Raw genomic sequence first — 12,542 nt, 5'->3', positions numbered from 1 at the left:
CTCTAGTGCATAATGTGAGTATGTGAATACACATGTAATTACAGAGGATTATGCTGGAGGACAAATTATTCTGATCTGTTAGTTTAATGAAATAATTGTTGCTGTACCAGAGATTATTGTTTAAGAATCATGCAGCAGAGCAATGCCGGTGTGCATCGAATTACAGTGTCTGCTTAAATGTAAAGGCCTCATATTACATAATCTGGGCAGAGAAGTGTTTGATGTGATGTAATGTCTACATGCAATGCACAAATATGATGCATATATAGGGGTGTTTGAAAGTTTGTGAACCCTTTAGAATTTTCTATATTTCTGCATAAATATGACCTAAAACATCATCAGATTTTCAGAAGTAGACCCAATTAAACAAATGAGACCAAAAAAACCCATATATTACTCTGTCATTTATTTATTGAGGAAAATTATATTTTATCTCTGTGAGTGGCAAAAGTATGTAAACCTTTGCTTTCAGTATCTGTTGTGACCCTTTTGTGAAGCAATAATTGCAACTAAACGTTTCCAGTAACTGTTGATCAGTCCTGCACATCGGCTTGAAGGAATTTTGGAATTTTGGGATGTTGGTGGGTTTCCTTACATGAACTGCTTGCTTCAGGTCCTTCCACAACATTTCTACTGGATTAAAGTCAGGACTTTGACTTGAACATTCCAAAACATTAACTTTATTCTTCTTTAACCGTTCATTGGTAGAACGTTTTGTGTGCTTAGGGTCATTGTGTTGCTGCATGACGCACTTTCTCTTGGGATTCATTTTATGAACAGATATCCTGACAATTGTTTTAGAATTTGCTGGTATAATTCAGAATTCATTGTCCCACCAATGATGGCAAGTCGTCCAGATGCAGCAAAACAGTCCCAAACCATGATACTACCACCAGCATGTTTCACAGATTGGATAAGGTTCTGATGCGGAAATGCAGTGTTTTCCTATCTCCAAACATAACGCTTCTCATTTAAACCAAAATTTTTTATTTTGGTCTCATCTATCCACAAAACATTTTTCCAACTTTAACAACTTTAGCAAACTGCAGAGGGGCAGCAATGTTCTTTTTGGAGGGCAGTGGTCTTCTACTTGCAACCCTACCATTGTGAGAGAGGCCTTTAGTTGCTTAGAAATTACCATGGATTCCTTTGTGACCTTGCAGATTATTAGATCGTCTTGCTCTTAGAGTGATCTTTGTTGGTTGATCACAACTGGGGAAGGAAACAGTGGTTTTGAATTTCCTCAATTTCTACACAATCTGCCTGACTGTGGATTGGTGGAGTCCAAACGCTTTAGAGATGATTTTGTAACCTTTTCCAGCCTGATGAGTCCTCAGAAACCTCATTTGTTCATGCCATGATACACATCCACAAACATGTATTGTGAAGATCAGATTTTGATAGATCCCTGTTCATTAGATAAAACAGGGCACTCACTCACACCTAATTGTCCTCCCATTGATTGAAAACATCTGCCTTCAAATTAACTGCTAATCCCAAAGGTTCACATACTTTTGCCACCATGCACTCACAAGGGTGCACGGTGGCTTAGTGGTTAGCACGTTTGCCTCACACCTCCAGGGTTGGGGGTTCAATTCCCACTGTGGCCGTGTGTGTACAGGGTTTGCATGTTCTCCCCGTGCTGGGGGGTTTTCTCTGGGTACTCTGGTTTTCCCTCCCAGTCCAAAGACATGCATGGTAGGCAGATTGGCATGTCCAAAGTGTCTGTAGTGGATGGAAGGAGCCTCCCCTGAGCAACGTTCAGTATCGTACTGCTGAGTGGCTAATCCTTCCACCATGATGGTTCCACTATGAAGAGGAACCTCGACACGAAAAGAAGAAAAAGCCACTCACAGATATGAAATAGTGGATCCTTTTCCTCAATAAATAAATGACCAAGTATAATATTTTTGTCTTGTTTGTTTAATTGGGTTCTGGTTGTCTACTTTTATGACTTCTGAAAATCTGATGATGTCTTAGGTCATATTTATGCAGTTATATAGACAATTCTAAAGCATTCACAAGCTTTCAAGCACCACTGTATCTGTCTCCCTGTTGATTCAGGTGGGAAAATGCTGTTCAGATCTAGACTAATAAACACCTCAGTAAACAAGCCAGCCACAACCTGTTTCGTGTTTCACAGGCCACTGCATATGTGGCTTAGGAAAATGTTAACAGGGAGATGTCATCTCCACGACTGAATGGCACAGTTTCTATCCTGAAGGCATGAGTGATGGGAAGCAGTGGGGTGACAGATGACGAGGCAACAGCAGCCCTATTCTTAGTAAGCAGTCATTGTTTGTGCTCAAATGTTATGGACTACATTATTCTGTCAACTTGTGTGTGTGTGTGTGTGAGAGAGAGAAGCTTTAATTAATAGTGCCTGTAACCTGTTTGACATAAGATTGGAAAGCAGAGCACTTTTTGTTTGAACTGGGATTTTTTTGGTCTTGTTGTGTTTTTTTCATCTGCACACTCCTTCTTCTTGCTTTGAAACCTCAGGGGTGTTCCCGTCTGGCAGCAGACAAGACAGGAGACATGCACTGTGGAAGCTTTTCAGTTGGAGGTTTCTAGAGATTAAATCAGAACACAGTGAGTTACTGCTGACATTCTGATTCTCTGATGTCTATTCACACATACTGTGGTATACATCTTGTTTTAAACCTGAGAATAATCATTCCTCCTGCAGCAGCTCGTGACCATAGATTAATAATGACATGGCCTCAAACTAAATTAAGTCAAAAGGTTATCACACTTTATATATTGTATACTACAGGCTACTGTCTAATGAATTATTAGAGCAATGATGTAATAGGCAGCTGAGAGTCAACAACTTGCAGTCATCCCGCATACAGTGACCTGTATTCCGTATAGCAGGTGTGTTTCTCAGGTTTCAGCTAAATTAACTACATCTGAGAAACCTCAGTAGGGGGCATGGTGACTTAGTGGTTAGTATGTTTGCCTTGCACCTCCAGGTTTGGGGGCTTGAATACCAATTCTGTGTGTGGAGTTTTACATGTTGCCCCTATGCTTTGGGGGTTTCCTCCAGGTACTCTGGTTTTCTTCTCCACTCCAAATACATGTGTAGTAGGCTGATTGGCATTTCCAAATTGTCTGTAGTGAATGTAAGTATGATTGTGACCTGTGATGGGTTGGTACCCCGTCCCAATTCTGAATTGCTATAAAACAATATCTTAGCAGCCACAGAGTATTTTTAAACTAGCCTAATCTGGCAGCCCTGTCATGCTCCGTGAGCTCACTGCCCCGTGATTGTGCAACCTCTAGAAAGGCAAGCCCGTCAATGAAATATCAAAGTATATCTGTCAAATAACATTTATAAATGTTGGTCATTCAAAAGAGGTCATTAGTATTTCAACAGAATTGAAAATTTAAATTTCAAATTGTGAATGAATACTCCAATCCTGTAATGAATAATTTCTACTAAGCAAGTATTCATTCTTGGTTGGCAATTTTAGAAAGTGCTCATTTGCTTCCATGTGCAATTTATGGTTGTTGTCATCATCTATTCCATCAGACAAAGGTTTCATTTTATCCCTGGGTCATCCTTTTATCACCCCTCTGTAAATGAATGTGCATTCACCTCCACAAATTTAATCTCCGTGGTAGGCTGATCCACTAGCATGCTAATCATGCTAATTAGTTGAGACATGCAGACAGTGTGGTAGTTCTGTCTGCTAGGTACATGTGCACAGCTGCATCATTTGAGCATATAGGTTTATAATTCTCAGGATAAAGTAGACAAAGGCCTGTAAACCTTATTTCAATAATAATAACATATATACTTGAGGTTTTACTATTCAAAAATCTTTCCTATATGGTTATTGGATTATAGCAATATTGTCCAAGCAATAGAGGTGTATGGAGGATAAGTCATTACTGATAAGCCATCAGTGTGTTACAGTATTTTTGAGACAGTACGTGTTTAAGCTTCATAGCACTATAGTTTCTGGTTTATAAGCCTTTTCTTCACCTATTCCATGAATTCACAAACACACTGAGGAGATTGGATGGACAGGATGTCTGGTATTGGGGTTAGAATGTCCCCAATAGGACCATCAGGCTACTTTGGCTATTCACACCCATCCCCCTTTGACAAGGGCACACCTGCTCCTGGTACACACTGACAGCATGCATCCATGGACAGCGAGCCACAAATAGCTGCCTCACTCCCAGCGGCTCACCCAACCATGATTTATGAACTAAGTCTAATATCTGCACAACAATGGCCTAACCTTGGGTAACAATGACTTGTCAAGCCACTGACTCTAAATGCCATGTATACTTGTGCTCTGACGTCGAGGTCGTTTTAGTTCGTTTAGAAGCCAGCAGAGTTGAGAGAAGGCAATTAAATGGAAGATCTGACAGGTTATTAGATCGTGTTCTATTATCTGTGACACCAAATCTGCTTTAGTTAAGCTTGCTGGAAGAAAATATTACTATATACATATATAACACTTTGTAACCTGCAATATTGCATGTAGTGAATATTCAGTGTCCACAGAGGGATGCTTTATTGGTTCCAATAAAGAGAATCTTGCTCACAGTTTCAGTATAAATGCATCAGTCATTTACTATCATAAACGTATAAAAAGATGGAGCACAATTTCTTTTGAACTGAGAGCGTTCTCAGAGGGAAGTGGTTAATTTATCAGTTTGAAATCAAATTCTAAACACTATTCAAGCTGTTTAATTAGACGTTCATATGATACACAACTCTAGCTTCCTGGAGCTTTTGATTTGATCACAGTGACATCTAATGTCCCAAAGCACCGCAAGTTATTCTGCAGAGATTTGTGGGGGGGTCTTTTCTTCTAACACACTGAATCTAGCTCAAGGGGTCCTTAGTAATAATATGAGTTGAATCATGTGTGTTAAATAAGGTAGATTGTTAAACTTTTTGTGTTCAAAATCACATCAGGCAAGACTGAACTTTAATCAGCCAAGTCCAAGTAAAGACCCAGACCAACGTGGCTGAGAGCTTGAGACTAGACTAAGACCACACTAGAAGTTACACAATGTAAACATATAACGAAGACCAGAAACATGTCAGTTCAATTCAAGACCATGAATCTGAATTCACTTTCCAAGCCATATTAAAATGTATTGATTATTTTAACTTTTGCTACTTAAAACATCTATGTTTGAAAGCAATGACATCAATGACTTTATCAATACTTCCTAATTTTATTTCTAAAATTTTTAGCACCTAGCTAACATTTAGCTAACAAAGGCATGAACATTGCTGGTAAACACTGACAACTAGTGAGATTAATTGCCTGATAACATTAGCTAACGTCATTTGAGACAGTTAATTTAGCTAGATAATGTTAGCAGATCTTAATATGAAATGTTTACTGTACCTTAGTGTAAAAATTCAAAGTAGTGTCCCCGTAAATTATATGTTGACTTTGAGTGAATACACTATACAGGACTAAAGAGCCCCTGATAATGAGAGTGCACTGGAGTTCACTACAGCTACATGGGTAGGAATGGAGCATTTCCATTTTTTTTTAAATTAGTAACTACATAATTATTAAATTCCACATTGAATGTCACTCACGTTCGATCCTGGAGCCCAAGCCCTGAACAAACGTATCCAGGTTCATGACAATACCAAGATTCAAGACTGATCTTCAGTACTACAATGCTACTAAACTCTACAGTACTGTGGCCCACCCATGATTGGAGTCTTAACACCCTGGTTTAGCGCTGCAAGGTCCGATGTTTCAGCACTGAACTCAAAATATGTGTTCCAGCAAGCCCTAAGCTCCCAGCAATGTGGAGCTGCAGAAGTGACCGCTCCTTTCTGTGACCGCTAGCTCCAGGCTGTGATGAGAGAATAATCTCAGCCAGAGCAGTTCCACTGAGGCAAAGGCCTCCTCCACAAGCCCACACCCCAGCATTCTGCTCGACCCTTTTGGCTCAGCAGGCACACTCGGCTGCTTACTGGGTCCCTTGAGCAGCTGCAGAGACCCACCCAGAGGCTTTCTCCTCCTCCGCTTGGAACATTCTGTGCAGATGTTGGTGTGCAATAAAGACACAACACTGCATAAGCTCTATAAGACAGCTTCAGATAGGCAGCTAACAGCTTAAAGCTTTTCCACGTGAATTAAAAATGCCATCCAGTGAAAAAATATTCAACACTGGGGAAAAAAAGCAACTAAAACTGACTTGTCAGTGTAAACTTAGTGAGTGTTCCATGGATCCTGTTTAGTTCCATCTTAAATGAGGATTATTAATGTTTGCTTTAAAAAATAATAATAATAATAATAAAAAAACAACTAAAAAAGAACCAAGAGAAACATTCATTTTCAAACCGACACAATGGTTCTGGTTATTTTCTTTCCTTTCTTTCAACTTCACTGACACAAAAATGAATAAGCCCTGATACTCTTCCATTCACCCACCATCCAAAATTGCATGTTTTCACCATACAAAATTGAGTCTGATCTACATTTTCTGAAGCTCAGTGTCTCATGCCCAACAGGATAAATTGATCTTTGGAGGCTGCTGACAGATTGACTGGGCTGAGGTGATCTGAGGAAAATGGTTTGCTTTAACAGTGAATTTGGATTGGCTGGATAATGTCTTCCATTCTGGCCCTGTCTAACCATATCTTCCCTGACAGATTGTAAAATGCAAGTGTATTGGTGGGAATGCTGCTTGGACTGGATAAGGATGAGATCGTTAGGGTAAGATAATGTTTTCTCTGCTCCCCTCCACCTGTGCTGTTCCTTAAAGGGTGAATATCCACTCATATCTTCTGAATAAAATAAAAGGAAGGAACATTCTGAGATTCTGAGATGATTCGTAGATTACAGGCTCCCACCCACCACTGTAGTCTCATATTTAAATGTCATATGCATACATCATCTGATTTATCCTCCTAAACATATCATTTGCATAAACCACACCCTAATATATGCAGGCACTATAATATTGGAGTAATGAAAGGAAAGCATACAGCAGTTATAGCAGGTACAGTTATGCAAGATCAAATGAATTGCAGTGAAGCTAAGTTAGCTGCTCGTGTCTGAGGTTGCTGAAACTAAAGACATTCTTTGGGGTATCCTCAAAAAGGTCATAGAAAATGAGCACCAAATCCATCTATCCATCCTTCCATTCATTTTCCTTACTGCTTGTAGGAGCCTGGAGCCTATCCCAGAGAACTAGGGGCACAATGCTGGGGACACCCTAGGCAGGATGCCAACCTATCACAGGGCACAATCACATGCCCATTCATACACTACAGACAATGTCTTTGGACTGGGGGAGGAAACTGGAGTACCCAGAGGAAACCCCCGAAGGACAGGGAGAACATGTAAACTTTGTACACACCGGGGGAGGCAGGATTCTAACACCTAACCCCCAGAGATGCGTGGCAAATGTGCTAACCACTAAGCCACCATGCCCTCCATAAGCACTAATAAAAATCTGAAATTAAATCAACTGTTAACAAAGTTTCAACAGAGAAAAGGAGGGTCCAAGAGCTTTAACCGAAATGAATGATATCATGTAGGTAGGTCTATATAGCTAAACAGTTACAAAGGTGTGCTTTGTATTTATTCTATTGAAATTTTTACATATGGTTGTTTAGTCCCTGAAAACAAGTAGAAAATATGAGTGCTTTCCAGGTTCACCTGCTGGTCGCTATATTAACTCAGCTTAACTATTAATATGAATTCCATTTATGTTTTTATTCATTTCAAAACTTTAAAGTATTATTTATAACTATAGAGAAGGGAATATATGAATGCATGCTGAATACTATATTAACCCTGCAGGCTGGGGTTTGTGTGTGCCATGGTACTCAGCGAGGCCTCTCGTGTTTTATGGGTAGCGGACATTCACGTGGAGACACATAGATAGAGGGAGACAGGAGAAGGAGCGATCTGCTGCAGTGCAAACAAAAGGGAGTTGCTTCTGCTTCTACTCCTATATCTGGCCTAGTTTATGATTGACAATAGCAGTAGGGATTATCCATTGTTGCAAATCACTGAAGACACATTAAATGTCCATGGCTCTTTGGACATGGCATTCCATGAACATTTTGGTGAACTGTTACTGACAGCCAATTGCTGGTACATGCTTTTCCAAATGTGTCACTTTTGAAGTGCAACATGGATCACCTTTAGACATCATTGTTGGAGCTTGTTGTGTTTGCAGATCACTGGATACCAAACTGGTGAAAATTAGACATTCCAGAATTATACGATTGGTTACAGTCAAGTGCAAAGGTTCATATCTATCCAAAATATTATCCAGTCAAAAAAAGACGAAGAAATGTAAGTTCAAGCAACAAGACATACAGAGTATTGGGAATTTAATGACAGGTAAAACCTAACAAATAGTGTAGGTTAAGATATTAATAGTGAGAAAATATTACAATACAATATTTTGTATCTCCCTTTTTTAATTTGATGTAAACATTCTCACATAACTTACAATGGAGTCCATAGTCTGAGCATGAAAATGCTTCTGTTTGACATTCTAACTACCTTTTTATCTTTTGTTTAGTAAATTCACAAAATTATTCTGCTCTTCTGTACCACAGAGAGATGATATCCCCGATATCAGAGAGATGATATCCCCGGCCTGGCTTAGGTGTGGAGTGACGGCTACTGCGCAGCCAGTGGGGAGTATGAAGCAAGCTCAAGGTGGAGCCCGAGGGGGGAGCAACATTAACCATGGAGGGGGGAGCGATGCTCTCCTCGAGGTCAGAGGGAGAACCAATGTCCTCCATGGAGCAAGAAGGGGGAGTGTTATGAGGCATGAAGCAAAGAAATGGAGTGACGTCTTCAGCGGAACATGGAGGCAGAATGACGTCATCAGCAGAGCAGGATGGCGGAGCAACGTCCTCAGCCGAGCAGGAAGGCAAAGTGACATCCTCAGCCGAGCAGGAAGGCGGAGCAACATCCTCAGCTGAGCAGGAAGGCAAAGTGACATCCTCATCTGAGCAGGAAGGCAGAGCAACGTCCTCAGCCGAGCAGGGAGACGGAGCAACATCCTCAGTGGAATAGCAAAGCGGAGCAACGTCTGAAGAGAAGCCTGGTGTAGTGATATCCGAGGCAGAGCAGGGAGGCAAAGTTGAACAGGAAGGCTGATAAAAAAATATAATTACCTTGCATTACATCAATAATACATAATTCACAGTTCACGCTTAGAAATAATAGTTTCATAAAGACATAAAATCTTAATATATTACAAAATTAAGAGCAATTGTGTTTAACTGGATAATAAGTGGTGTTTCTCTGGCATTATTGCACTGTAGTCCAGTCGTAGAAGTGTAGTATTAGTGCTAAAATAATTTGTGTAGTCATTGAGCATGTTTACAGCTTGGGGTCACAAACTGTTTCTATGCATTGTCTCTCTGCTTTGTGGGTCACTCTGTGGCACACCATTAGGCTGTTTTGCCTCTGTTATGCCAGAGGGGAGGAGCCCTTGTTATCTGTGCATGACTCTTTGAGAGTGGCCGTTGTGGTGATGTCTCCATGTTGGAAGTACGCTAATTGTCTTTGTGTCCTGGTTCCGTGCTCCAGTCCCTGGCAGGTTACAATGGTGCCCAGTGTTGCTCTCCCAGAACAATCGCTCTCTGTCTCTGCTGGACCAGCACAGTCACTGTCAGTTCAGACTGTACACACTCTGCAGCAATCGCAGATACCAAGCGATAGACCAGAAAAATCCAAAACCATATAGACAAAAACATTCCTGCACTCATTTGTACACATACCCATTACACTGATATTCATTTATGTGCAAACAAATTGGTACTATGATGAATAAACACCAAATGAGACAGTGAAACATTGTCAAGTTTGCATGCAATAAATCAGTGAATAATTCACCACAAGATATCAATGCTATTGGTAGCCTCTAAGAGCACTATATTGATGCCAATTCAGATCCATGTCTATTCCGATCCATATCACCCACTGATAATCTAAAACCCATAGTTTCTAAACAGAGCCTGCTGATGTAAGCAAAGAGGCTTGAATGTGGATATCAAATAAATTGATTAGAAACACTGCAGCCCAGTTTGAGGGTATGGCTTGATAAAAGGAAGCTAAAGCAAAGTCCTGTCTAAGGAAGGAAAACTACATAAATACATCTTAGTTGTGTAAATTACAGAACTTTAAAATCTTTAAAGACTGATATTTATATTTGCACAGATGACTAAAAAAAGAGTTGGATCTGACCTGCAGTCAAAGAGCTGAGATGCTGTGGATTCTGACACAGGGGATCCCTCAAACTTTGTTTCCTCAGAAATGCCCTTGAGCCCTTCTCATTTAAACTTCAGCCCCTGTTATGTGCCTTTTCAATTAAGCCTGTCTTAAGATATACCTGTCTTTCCCTTTTCTCTTATTTCTTGCTTTCTCTTTTTATCCCTTTTCCTAACCAGTGTTGGGTAAGTTACTCAAAAAAAAGTAATCCACTACAGACGACTAATTACTACTTTAAAATTGTAATCTGATTACATTACTGATTATTGCATGTAAAAAAGTAATCACATTACTAATTACTTTCAAGTTACTTTCAAAACCTTTCAAACCTACAAAAATAACACTACAAACACTACAAAGTGAAACTCAGTTCTTTCAGTGATTTTAGCGTGCGTCAATGATCGGAAAAAGTTGGATTTATCATAAAACTTGCCTCGGGTGTTGTCACTGTTTGTAGGACTACCAGACTGATAAAATAGAAAACTTTTCTAACTAGACTAGTCTCGTGTCACTAACCAAGCAGAGGCACAGCTAAGCTATTGTTGTATGGGTTTAGCTGCTACAGTGCCATGCAAAGTACATTATCTTTCCATATGCTATGCTCATATCATGTTTACGAAAACTGGAACTCATATAGACATTTACACACCTTGTTTTCCTGCTCAGCATGAGAGGATGTTAGTGTTTCAGTTTCAACCCATTTACTGCTTTAAAAAAAATTGGCGTATATCCATTTTTCCTCACACTGACTGTGAGCTAGTGTTTGGCAGAATTGAGAGACTATCAGCCAATAAGACATGAGTGTTTCCACGTATTTTCCTATAAACTCTGTCTGATTGGTCTCACCTACGTTCACTGAAGATATAAAATTACAGACGGTCTTCTTTTACTGATGTTTAGGTATGTAGTGATAAACTGCTCCAAGTGGTTTGATTATTCGGGGATAAAGAAAAAATGTTCGGGGCTGCAGTCCTGAATGACCAGGCTAGATTACGCTTCTGGAAGCCGCACAAAATGTGATTTATTTTTAAAATACATTTTACTTAATATTGTTTTCTTAACAATAAATTTCTAACGCAAGTAACCTAATTCTATTGACATCAGTAAGTTTAATCAAATTACATAAATTTAAAATGTAATGCGTTACTTTAATACAGAAACACGTTACTTTATATATATATATATATATATATATATATATATATATATATATATATATATATGTACACACACACATTATAACCAACTCAACATTCTAACATATACACTTTGATATATATATCCTACTATTCTAGCAATTTCTTCCCAACTCTCTTCTTGCTCTCTGCCACTGCTCTTTTCCCACTTTTTCTTTCTGTATCACTCTTTAAATCCTAAAGTTCTTTGCTACCCTACAAACCCTTTTCTTTCACTTTCACCCAACCATGTTAGTTGTGATGATATGTCCTATGAGTAGAAGCGTTCCCTCTCAATGCCCTGATAATTACTTCTCTGTTTATTTAACAAGGCGGTCCAGGAGGTTTTGGGGGGAGAGGGGGGTTTGGTTGGGGTGGGGGTGGGGATGGGGTGGGAGGACGACTGTCCATGGCAGAGAGGGATTGACTCCTGTATTAAATAGCCCACATTCCAATCCTCTGATGCTGAAACGGCCATGAGTTCCCCCTTTTTATCTCTGCAGCACATCAAATTAGCACCCGGTTCAGTCCTAATACAAAAGACCCAGTAGCTGAAAAGAAAAAACTAGAGACAAGCCCATGGGGAGAACCTATGCGCCTCTGTCTGTTCAGCGTGTCTCAGAGCAAGGTTTGTTTAGAGCTGGAACCAGAAGGCCCCCATGATAAATCAACTGGATTTATAGGAGTACACATATATACTAATGACACGTTCCACTGAAAATAACGTCTGGTTTAATTTTATGGAAGAGGGTCAAGTTTAATAATGCATTTCAAAATACTTTGCTCTGGTAATGAGCCTTGGAGCAGTGTGCGTGAAATTATTATTGTGGATATTTTATGGTCATTTTCCTAATGTACTCAATCTCACTGTATAAATAACTAACTCTTTATGTTTGTGGAATCAAAACTATTGATTTATTGCATTTGCAAATGGAGCATTCATTTAAGTCATTTAAGGGGTATTAGATTTAAGTGAAACTATTTCTGTAGCTGATTTTATCACGATACCATGATGCTTTTGAATAAATATGGCATAACCACGGTGAGGATGTTCTTCTCACCAATTGTATTTGGTTTCATCAGTTTATGGGGTGCTTTTATATTCGGATCACCCCCACATACTGGC

At 39.6% G+C, this 12,542-nt stretch overlaps 1 long non-coding RNA gene across 1 annotated transcript; it reads left to right on the top strand.

Annotated features, from left to right (window-relative positions):
• Positions 1–353: 353 nt before the first annotated feature.
• LOC108262872 (uncharacterized) lies at positions 354–11,318 on the top strand. Its single transcript, XR_001812043.3, has 3 exons — positions 354–2,592; positions 6,650–6,713; positions 8,576–11,318. It is a non-coding gene; the product is annotated as an uncharacterized LOC108262872 (long non-coding RNA).
• Positions 11,319–12,542: the final 1,224 nt, after the last annotated feature.

Source organism: Ictalurus punctatus, chromosome 3 (genome assembly GCF_001660625.3).
Source record: "Ictalurus punctatus breed USDA103 chromosome 3, Coco_2.0, whole genome shotgun sequence".
Lineage (NCBI taxonomy): Eukaryota > Metazoa > Chordata > Actinopteri > Siluriformes > Ictaluridae > Ictalurus > Ictalurus punctatus.
The sequence above is the reverse complement of the archived record's forward strand: the minus strand, read 5'-3'. Positions and strand labels throughout refer to the sequence as shown.